Source organism: Diuraphis noxia, unplaced genomic scaffold (genome assembly GCF_037042655.1).
Source record: "Diuraphis noxia isolate RWA-SAM2 unplaced genomic scaffold, SU_Dnox_SAM2 contig0002, whole genome shotgun sequence".
Classification (NCBI taxonomy): Eukaryota; Metazoa; Arthropoda; class Insecta; order Hemiptera; family Aphididae; genus Diuraphis; species Diuraphis noxia.
The window spans coordinates 46,876,783-46,888,663 of NW_028301712.1; positions in this window are offsets into that span (position 1 = coordinate 46,876,783).

The following is an 11,881-nucleotide window of genomic DNA, read 5'->3' on the forward strand; positions in this document are numbered from 1 at the left end:
CCCGATTATTTAGAAAAATATTGAGAATTTTCTACTTTTGACCCCCAAAATATGAACTTGATTCACTTTCTGATCGAACGAAGTACTGAAGTCGAAAATCGAAGCACTTTTACTGTCCCAAAACTTAATGACAGACACAAAATAAAAAATTAAAAAACACATCATGGGAAAATTAATACAATCCTCGCTCCGCTCAGAATCTAATATAATAATATAGACGAGTCTTGCCTATGTAAGCGAACATTAAGAGGGATTTTTGAGATTAAAATCCAAACATTTTAATGTTTTTCCTCCTTAAAAATTAATAATTGTATATTCCCGTATGTGGTCCATCAATAACGAGACCATAAGTCCCGATTTGAGTGGGATAGTCCCATTTTCTAGGTATATTACTGTCCCCAAACAATACGAAAATGGCCACCTTTCTATATTGTATTATGGGTACCTACATGATACAAACCTTCATGCAAATTAATGCTGATAATTTTAATTGATTTAAGTTAAGTTTATAGAAAATATTTTTAAAAGTTTAAAGTTAATAGTTATTTTTTTTTGATTCGAAACTTTCAAAATTTATTAATTTTTGTTTTTTAACTTGAATTTTTTGTTCCTATAACGAAAAAAATAAAAATTATATTTCACCGCAAAAATTCTCTTCTTTTACATGGTGACTATTTCTTTTCTTAGTTATGATTGTACCTGTCTTGTTTTTTTAAGTGCTATACAATTTTCGCATTGTTTTACATTAGTAAGACGGAGACTACACGGGAAGGTTTATACATATATATATGTATACAACAACTAGATAGCCGACTTTATACTACAATATTGTGGCCGATAGAAATCAGCCGCCATTTCTATAAAATTTTATTCTTATCATTATAATACTAATAATACTATACATACCAGCTATATATCATATATTAACTACTAATATATTCACCATATTATTATTATATTTTTATGAATTGCACTTTTTAGTATTATGTACTATTATATTACATTTTTTTATACTCAATCGTTTCAGAATTGACTGAGTAAAGTTGCGTACTTACATATACATATACATCTTTATTTATTTTTAATTTTGAAACCTATACATAGTAAACTACATTCTCTAGGCATAATACCCATATTAATTCTGCTATGAATCAATAAAGTAATTGAATGTTAGTATGTTATATAGGTTAGGTATGTAACAATTAACATAATATTATGAATTATTTTGAATTCAGATTTCAGTCTTCATAATTTGGTTAGTAAATTTACCTTTACTGTAATTACTGATAATGTTATCTTGTAAACATTGCCTGCTTTATAAATGGTGGCCGACTTCGATGATAAGAAGGAGACGGTTACCTAGTTGTTGTTTATATCTATGGATGTAAGGCGTACTTCTTATTATTTATAAATTACCTAATGCGATTTGTATTTATAAACAAATAACTCGTTATCTTTTATGTTTATATAAATAAATATCTGTTAAGTTAAACATTAACGTAGTTTAACTAATAACTAGTGTCAGATGTCAGTAGAAGTATAGCTTAAGAAGTTTAATATTTAATTCAATATGGAATTTACAATGGTGTTTTGCCAAAATGGTAAACAATCAATAGTGTTTAACAATTTGCTTGGCCATGACTCCCCACTATTTTTGTTTATATAATTGTTTAATCAGTTGTTAAAAGATATATTATGATACCTATATTCTGTATTATCAAAGATTATTAATTATGTCTCCCTTACTCCTAGTTTATATTTCTGAATGCGAGGTGCGTTTCAGTACATATTTTAATCAGTGTTTCTTTCAGGTACTTCTCGGGGGGAGGGGGGGCTTCCCCCCCCAAGAAAATTTGAAAAATAGTAAAAAAAATCAAATAGTCATAAGACAAATGTAAATTCTATACCACAGTGAATCACCAACAATAGATAAGTGATACATCCGATAAGAGTCAATACAGAAAAAAAAAAAGAATAAACATAAATTTAAAACCAATACAAAACTAACTATTAGACATAAAAAAATTAATATCATGATTTGATATTACAAAACTATTATCATGAACTATTATTATTTACACTATTATTGTCTTAGATTATACCACAGTCTTGGACCCAAGGTTTATAGATAATATTCAAATCTAAAATTCTAAACTCATCGTTTCTCAGATAAGAAATGCAATTACATTATAAATAAAAATAATCTGTAATTGGTTATAATATCAAACGGTATACGGATATACCATATACGTTTCGTACTGACTACTGTAATAAATTTATAATTTGAAACCCAGATTATTAAGGTCGTACAATGGTAGCACTTTTAATATTATTTACTGTTGACATTTTATAAATTAACGCCAATATTCAGATGTCCATAGCTTCTTCAATTATTATTAAATATATAAGCATGTAATAGTTATGTATGTTCTAATTCTAATATTTAGGAGCAAGATAGTGAAATTGTTTTTCTGTAAGTATATAGCCTAGCTATTAAGTACTAGCTACACATAATACTAGTATTCATAATACTGTACACTGATAAACAATAGTGGAGATAACACTCGGTATAAAAATAACTTTAAATATGGAGCAGTTCAAACTTTTTTTTAAAGTAAAGATATGATTAGCTGTTTCTAACGGAAAGAAAGATTCTAGATTTTATATTATAGTTTTAGATGTTAAACATACATTTAGATAGGCGTCTTATATTGTTACGAAACATCATCAGACGACAGAAAAGGTCCTTTTCAGGAACACCAACCAACCACAGACTACCATTTAAGTAACCACAGTAACAACACTATACTCGAACAGACGAACAAGTTTGCCGAGTGAAAACAGCACCGTTGAGATCAGGTGACCATAAAAATAAGGTTATGTCGACTAGTCCTTCCATATCGCCTGAATCCAATAAAAGCTACGGAAATCTGATTAACGTGTATAAATACCGGTACAGTAACCGAGGACATTCATATGATCAATATGAATCAATGAAATTCGTATTTATATTTATATTTATGTTTATTCATATTTATATTTATATTTATTCATATTTATATTTCATAATCAATGGATCAATCAATAAAACTATTATCCATCCAAATTCCATCCACTAGTAAAGGCGCAAGCCTGGTATAGTTAACGGCATAGCCACCCCAACAAAGCAAAGCAAAGCAAAGAGGACATTCATTCCAATTCCAAACCTCAACTCTTCAAAAACTGAACTATCAATTACGAAGAACTGGAATCATTTGGAAACTCAAGTTAACGACGATCATCAGCCACGACGTACAAGCCGTTATCCGCCGACTGCCGATCACCCAGTGAACCCGTTGCCGGACACCAATACTACGACCCACTCGACGACTCACGCCGCACGGACGGAACACGACTGTTGTCTACCGCGGAGAAACACCGAACGGCCGGCCCTGTCAACAATACTATCGCCGAGCATCAACAGTGAGCGTACAGATTGCCTACCGGCCGAACATCCGGTGCTACGCTTATTCTCACCACTCAGGATTAATCAGTTGGCAAATACGCCGGAACACACGATACGAGCCGAGTTATCCCGTAGGACAACGCGTACACCATCAACCAGGTGGGAACGACGATCAACCAGGACAATAATCCGAAGCCCCGAACACATCAAATAGATTTCACGTGGCAATCATCGTCGCAACCGACTCAGTCGAGCAACATATAAAACGGCTCTTTTCAGAGCCACCACCACCTTATAAAACACTTAATTAAGTTGATATTTTCCGAACCTGCTTCGCCACCGGAGTACCTCTTATATAAGATTGTACCGGTGACGGGTGGTTCCCCACCGTCTTGTCAAAACTTAACATACCCGACATTGTAAATAGAGTCTGGCATGTGCCCGACTAGCCACAAGCACCACCGACAGTGCAACCTCACTTATCAAGTCTGGTGGTGTTGATCGACGCTTTACTTGCCCCAACATTGTATAAATTATTATTTGATATAGCAATAGATTAATGTGATTACCAATATTCGCAATTTGTTATTTATTTCACGACGCGGAACGTTCGAACTCAACGCTCCGTGTCAATATCAAACATAGTTGCTGTTCGGGCCGTACGGCGATTTTATTTTATTTAAGTTTATCGAACGCACGACAATTAGAATTTTAAAATTTAATTATATATACAAAAAAAAAAAACTAACGCTTTTGTTTAACCAAACAAAATTATTATATTTTTTGTTGTTGTTTAATATCTTTCTTATTGAGATAATTTAATACAATAATTTTTAATTACGTATAATTTTAATTTTTATACTATTTTTGGTCTCATTTAACGCACTTAGGATTGGCGATATACAGTGCATCGATTGCAGCTGTCACGAGACTAAAAACTGGCCTTTTGAGCGGTTGAGCCGATAGCCCGTTATTATCTCTTATCATACGCCGACAACCGCGATCGACCACTATCGAATGTCAATACTGAACATACCGCCCGACATTTTAGGCTGTGCTAAAATCTATCAAAAAAAAAAAAAAAATAAGACATATAAGAATTTAAATAACCTACTAATTATAATACACAGGCAAAAAAAATGCCTTTATTACTACAATCACAGTATTTTGAATACCATAAATAATTATAAATATGTATAGGTTTACTATAAAACGTGTTATACATATACAATTTTAATGCTTGAGCAATTAATACATAATAATTAATAATCAGATTAAAAAAAATTTTTTTCTTTTTTACTCGTCTGTTGGTAATAGACATAAAGTTCGAGCTGCCCTCTTTACTTCACCTCGCGCGGTCTTCACCATTGCCAAGCTTGCTACTCCGTCGTCCCCGGCTAGTAACCGCGTAACTCGCCCCAATCGCCACTGAAGTGGAGGTATATTGTCCTCCTTAATAACCACCATTGATCCCTCCTTTAGATCTATTCCCTTAGACTGTATCCATTTTTGACAGCACTGCAACTGCGACAAGTACTCGGTGCGCCATCGATGCCATATCTGTTGCGTTAGCTGCACGGTTCTTTGCCACCGGCGCAGTCGATTTGATGACATAGTAGATATGTCGGCTTCTGGTATACAGTTAAGAGAACTTCCGATAAGGAAATGACCTGGCGTCAGAGCCATTAAATCTGTAGGATCGGATGAGATGGGGGGGGGGGGGGGGGGGTGATAGGACGTGAATTTAAACAGGCCTCAATACGCACCAACACAGTATACAATTCTTCATACGTTAGCATTGCGTTACCTAATATTTTGGGTAAATGTCCTTTTATCGACTTAACGGCTGCTTCCCAAAATCCTCCGAAGTGGGGAGCGCGTGGAGGAATGAACTTCCATTGGACGCCTACTTCATTAGCCACTTCTTGAAGTCGTTGGTTATGTTGATCAGACAGAAACAAATCACGCAGTTCTTGTAATTGCCTATTTGCGCCTACGAAATTCGTGCCGTTGTGTGAATAAATTGATTTGCTAGGCCCATGTCTCGACCAAAATTTTCTTAGTGCCGCTAAAAATGAGTTAGTACTTAAATCTCCCACCAGCTCAAGATGAGCTGCTTTGGTGGCGAGACAAATAAATACGCAAATGTAACCTTTTGTCGGCAGTGCGTTTCGTCGTAAACTCGATTTTACTAAGATCGGTCCCGCATAATCTACGCCACAAACTTCAAATGGTCTTCCTGGTTCTACTCTATCCTTTGGTAAGTCTCCACAAAGAGGTTGGCATATTATTGGTTTTGTGCGGAAACGCTGCACACATTTGTGTACGGTTTTTCTTGCGATGTTTCTTCCATTCGTTAGCCAATATTGTTCTCGTATCCCGGCTAACAAAGCTTGTGGCCCGGCGTGTAATAGTCGACGGTCTTGAATTCAAATATTAATTTTGTAAACTTTGATTTTTCCGGTAATATTATTGAATTTCGCGCATCGTTACATATCAATTCGGCTTTATTTAATCGACCTCCCACTCTTAAGATATTATTGTTGTCTAACCACGGTCTCCAAAAACGTAATTTACTTTTATTAGATACGTTTTGACACTGTTAAGCAATTTATTTCTCTGCTAAAATACTGCTGTTGTACGATTTTGATTATTCTTTCTTTTGAATCGCTGAACTCGTCTAATGTTATCGTTTTTGTCGTGAACTGTATTTTGTTAACCACGCGACCTCTCCACCTCACGACGTAAGCTACCACGCGTAATAGTTTTAATACCTACGAATATTTTTCTATTATTGAAATTTCGTCAATCGCGACTGTTCCTATTACGCCATTCTTTCTTTTTCTGGAATTTCACTTTCAATAATTTTTATTTTGAGCGTATCTTGCGGCCACTCGTTTTCGTTACTATTTATCCACGGTGGGTAAAATTTAACCACCACAAAATGTCATTCTGTAATTTATTGGGAGAGCAACCGCGGGATATTATGTCCGCAGGGTTATTTTACGATTTTACATGCCTCCACTGTGAACTAGAAGTAACTTCTTGTATTTCTCCGACTCGATGCGCCTTGAACGTTTTCCAGCGCGAAGATGGTGCGTTTATCCACGCCAATACTATTGACGAATCAGACCAGTAGTGTTGTTGCGTAATTTTGGAATTATTTTTTGTGTAAGGCGCACCAATAATACAACTGCACATAGTTCTAATCGCGCAAGAGAAATCGTAACGCGGGATTTTGCTATTATTAGACGCGTGTAATGTTTATCCGCGCGGTCGGTTGTTCGTAGGTATACACACGCACTGTACGCTACCGTAGATGCGTCCGCGAATCCGTGAACTTGTACATTTACGTAATCGTCGCAACCGATTATTTGCCTTGGAATAACGATTTGTTCTATTTTGACTAATTCTTTACAATATTCTTCCCATTATTTTAATATTGGCAATGGTAGTTGTTCGTCCCAATTAATTTTCCTTTGCAACAATTTTTGCATAATTATTTTTGCCGTAATAACTGAGTGGATCGAATATCGTCGCAATGCTTGATAATAAATTTCGTTTTTTTACTAACGTAATTTGTTGTGACGGGTCGTTGACCTTATATTGATATGTGTCATTATGCGGGTTCCAGAATAGCCCGAGCATTTTGATTGGACTGTTATCTAAATTTAATACTTGCAGTGGGTCATTATCGATGTTAGCAATGTCAGATAATACCTGCGCCTTATAAGATACCCACACAGATATAGATAATAAACTAGATTGCTAACTGTTGTTATCGGCAATGGGGAAATTTGAAGCCGCCGAGACGGTAGTCCGCCATCTTTAAAAAGGGCAGCTGAACAATAATAACACAAGGGAACCATGTTATATTAATATATTATTTTAAATTACAATATATATTTTATATTATGCAATATGCATCTTGTTCCTTCAAGTTGTTATTTAAATTTACTAAACATACTATAAATACTAAAAAACTCAATGAAGGCATGACGCATAGGTACCTAGCATGGATGTTAATATAAAAGGTACAACAAAACATAAAACACAACACAAATATATTTTCGTTATTATTGTTATTAATAAATAAACATTTATAACATTGATGTATATAAATAAAAAATAATTCACAAAATACATATTTCACATATAATTGATTGACATCCTCACCCAGATGACAACCAATTTGCATGCTACCAATAATGTGCTTGTTTCTTGAGTCTTTCATTTAATGTACCACCAATCACCATAAAATATAATTTATAATTTATTGTGTAACTAACAAACAAATCATAATATGCATAATGTAGGTAAGACAATATAATATATCAAATATTAATTTATCCACCATGTGTGGTTGAGCTTATGGGAATACTTATTGCTACTTGTAACAACTTATAAAGATTGGGATAAACATGTTTTTCAATCACTTTGCTAATATGATTAATATCAAAATCAAGTATTATGGTAATCATGCAGTTTCTTGCTACAGTCATTTCTGATTTTAAAGCATGAATATCTATCATTAAAACATCCTAAAACAATAAAAATTTTAATACATTTATTGAGAAAAAAATATTATTAAAAAATGTAATATTAACCTTGTAATGATTTATAAAATATGAACTTTAAACAAAATCCATTTTAATAAAACATTCAACAGAACATGCCATGAGTAAACTCTCTTTGAAAAATCTATATTTAAGGTTTCTTACAACAGAATCAATTAGCTGATAGAGCTATGGACGAAAATACACTCATGTGGAAAAACCACTTTCTATAGTTAATAACAAATAACTGAATAACAAATAATTTTCAATGATATTATGGATAGATGATTAAATTTAATAAATATTATATCACAAAAATCACAAAATCCAGAGATTCAATATTTTTTTATCAGAGGGGGCTATAAAAATATTTAGGGGCGCTAAGGTAAGGAATAAGGATGGAACATTTAAAACCACGATTCTCATAAATATTTCTTACTGTTGTAACCAAGCAATTTAAAAAATATACAAATACAGTTTTTTTATACTAACATTTAATTTTGAAAGAAATTTCTTTTCAAAACTAAGAATAACGGTTAGTTATTTTGAGGTAATAAAAAAATTTTATTCGTGGGTGCATATAACTTTTGTAGTTTATTATTTCATACTTTATACACCCATTGAAATTTCCAAATGTAATTTTTTGACAATAACTATAATTTAACTTAATTTTATGCTGATCCCAAATAGTAAAATAAATATACTTAGTAATATTTGAGGCTAAAAGACCATCTACACTCAAAATTGTTTTACAATTCTATAAATTATTTCTGAAAAGAAATATTTAAAAATAATATTATTAAGGCCCTCCAAGCTCCCCTAGTTGCACCTATGCTAGGAACTGCTTCGTCATTTAATCTAAAATTTTGTAAAAGATATAATATTTTTATTTTCTGTAGTATAATATTGTTGTCAAATGAATTAGTTCACCAAAATGAATTGAAAATACTCATCACTAATATTAGTAATACTGTTGGTGCCCTTTTTAAAGATGGCGGCTTGATTAGTATCTGACTTCACTTTTTTATCACAGTTAGCAATCTAGTTTATTATCTATATCTGTGGATACCCATTTTCTTAATTGCAGTCCCGCACTATGTAATATTGCCATTAAATTATTACGTAATGTAAATGTTTCCGCTAATGAACACGCTCCACTTAATAAATCATACACATAAAAATCGGATGCTATTACTTCACTTGCTACTGGGTATTGCGTTTTGTATTCATCTGACAAATTTTTTAAGCAACCTGTCGCTATATACGATGCCGGTTTTGTGCCGTAAGTCACCGTTTTTAATCGGTATTCTTTAATCTCATCGTCAGGTTTAAATCGCCATAATATTTTTTGTAAGTTTTTGTCTTTTTCAGATACCCATATTTGTCTGTACATTTGTTTAATGTCAGCTGTTAGTACATATTTATGTGTTCTGAATCTGGACACAATGCAGATTAACTCATCTTGAATGGCGGGTCCTTTAAGTAGCACGTCGTTCAAACTTACGCCCGTATTGGTTGCACATGATGCGTCGAATACAACACGTATTTTTGTCGTGAGGCTGTTATCTCAGTATACAGCGTGGTGTGGCATAAATTACGATTGCGTGCTCGTATCTGTGTTCGTACTACATAGAGAAATTTCCATATGACCAAGCTGCAAATATTCGTTTATAAATTCTTAATAACCCTCGTATAACTTGCGGTCTCTTCGCAAACGATTTTCTAACGCAAAAAATCGTTTTTGAGCGATTATTCGTGAATCACCTAATCTTTCCTCTTCTTTTGTTACTGGTAATAATTGTATGACGAATTTTCCGTCGTCACCTCTTTTGACGGTATTTTCGAAATGCTCGACACACCATTTTTCATCCTGATCGTGATGGTTCGCTGTCGTGATTTCTTCATGATTCCGAAACTTCGCCAACTGGTTTTGTAACGGATCACCATTATATTTTATTTATTGTTTGCGCGATAAATGTGTGTACGTTAGTTGTCGTTTTGTCGATAATTAGTCCAGCTACGACCCACCCTAGCTCGGTTTCCTGGAACACTTGGCCGTTTTTATATGACTTATGTACGCGATCCGCATTTGAAGGACCATATGTTCGGGCCGTACGGCGATTTGATTTTATTTAAATTTATCGAACGCACGACAATTAGAACTTTAAGTTATATATACAAAAAAAAAAATTAACGCTTTTGTTTATCCAAACAAAATTATTATATTTTTTGTTGTTGTTAAATATCTTTCTTATTGAGATAATTTAATACAATAATTTTTAATTACGTAGGTATAATTTTAATTTTTATACCATTTTTGGTCTCATTTAACGCACTTAGGATTGGCGATAGACAGTGCATCGATCGCAGCTGTCACGACTCTCACGAGACTAAAAACTGGCCTTTTGACCGGTTGAGCCGATAGCCCGTTATTATCTCTTATCTTTATAACCTTAGGTACCATTTTTTGTATGTGCCTTTCCACGCATTTATCAGTATTGTATCTGATGCATTTCCATTTTCCAATAAGTTTTTTTCTTTTTTTCATGTAATCTGTTTCAACAATACCTATATCCCAAGTACACCAACAAGTCTTTTCCTTTGGAACTTTTTAATTAATTTATAGATATTGTAAATCGCGTTATAACAATAATAAACAAATCGATGAACGTGAAAAAGCGGACTGACGACTGATCGCCCGTCATCAGATTATTATCTCCGTCGTCGTCTAAATAGTAGATAATATTGTAGATACCTACTCCTAATGTGTGTTGGCTATTAGTTTATCGACGAATCATTTTTGGATTTTACAACGATAACGAAAAATATTAGTCGAAAACATATAACAATAAAATATCGGAATGTAGATGTTTAGAAAATATTGTGTCTACATATGATGAATATGATCTAAATGAGTACTTAATAATTGGAATCGCTCATAATATTTAGAACTACAACATTAAAATATTTTATGGTAATTTTTTGTATTTTTATTACTTATATTTTATATTTATGAGTATACTTATAATAGATGGGTATATGCCGTACGGGGAAAACGTATTGGACGGAGAAATATATTACGGGGAAGTGGATACGAGGAAACGTGTGACGGGGAACTGGGGAAGTGTCCATTAATCTGAAAACCAAATACAAAATCAATTTGACAGTAAATATTAAACACTTTAAAAACACCAAAGTCCAAACACTTGAAAAGTGAAAACCAAACATCACACAGTGTTGATGACAAAATATTTGGTTTGCCGGGTATTCGCGGCCCGGGTATCACTATCAGGTAAACCACCTGCAGCATACGATATATTCCAAATAATTTTAACCTGTTGAAATGGTCACATTGATTCTGGCGGAGACCTTATCAGGCTATTTTTTGTTTACATCTAAGTGCACAATCTGTTTTCATATAATCTGTGCTTATAATTTGTGTTCTGCGATTTGCCACCACGGAGAATCATTACACAAGCATAATCAAAAAATCGAATATTTGTTTAGGTGTAATGATCTTATTCCTAATAAAGAAAGATAACCACGTAGTGGCAAAGACGTGTATATAATAATTCTAGAAAAACAAAACTAAAACAATTATAGTCATTATAGATATATTATTTAGATAAAATTAAAGATAAAAATATAGATACATTATCATTATTATTATTTGCATTTGCATTGATGATAAAAATGAGTGATATCACAAAAAACCCTTCGTAAACTTCGTGTAAAAATGGCTGCGTAAAAAAAAAATATATTAGATCTTTAAGCACTATAAAGATGTGATATCATGAATTAATGCTAATAGTATATTGAATTTAAGTAAACGTATTTTGTTTCAATAATTTATTTACTTGGCGAGAAATTATTTCTTAAA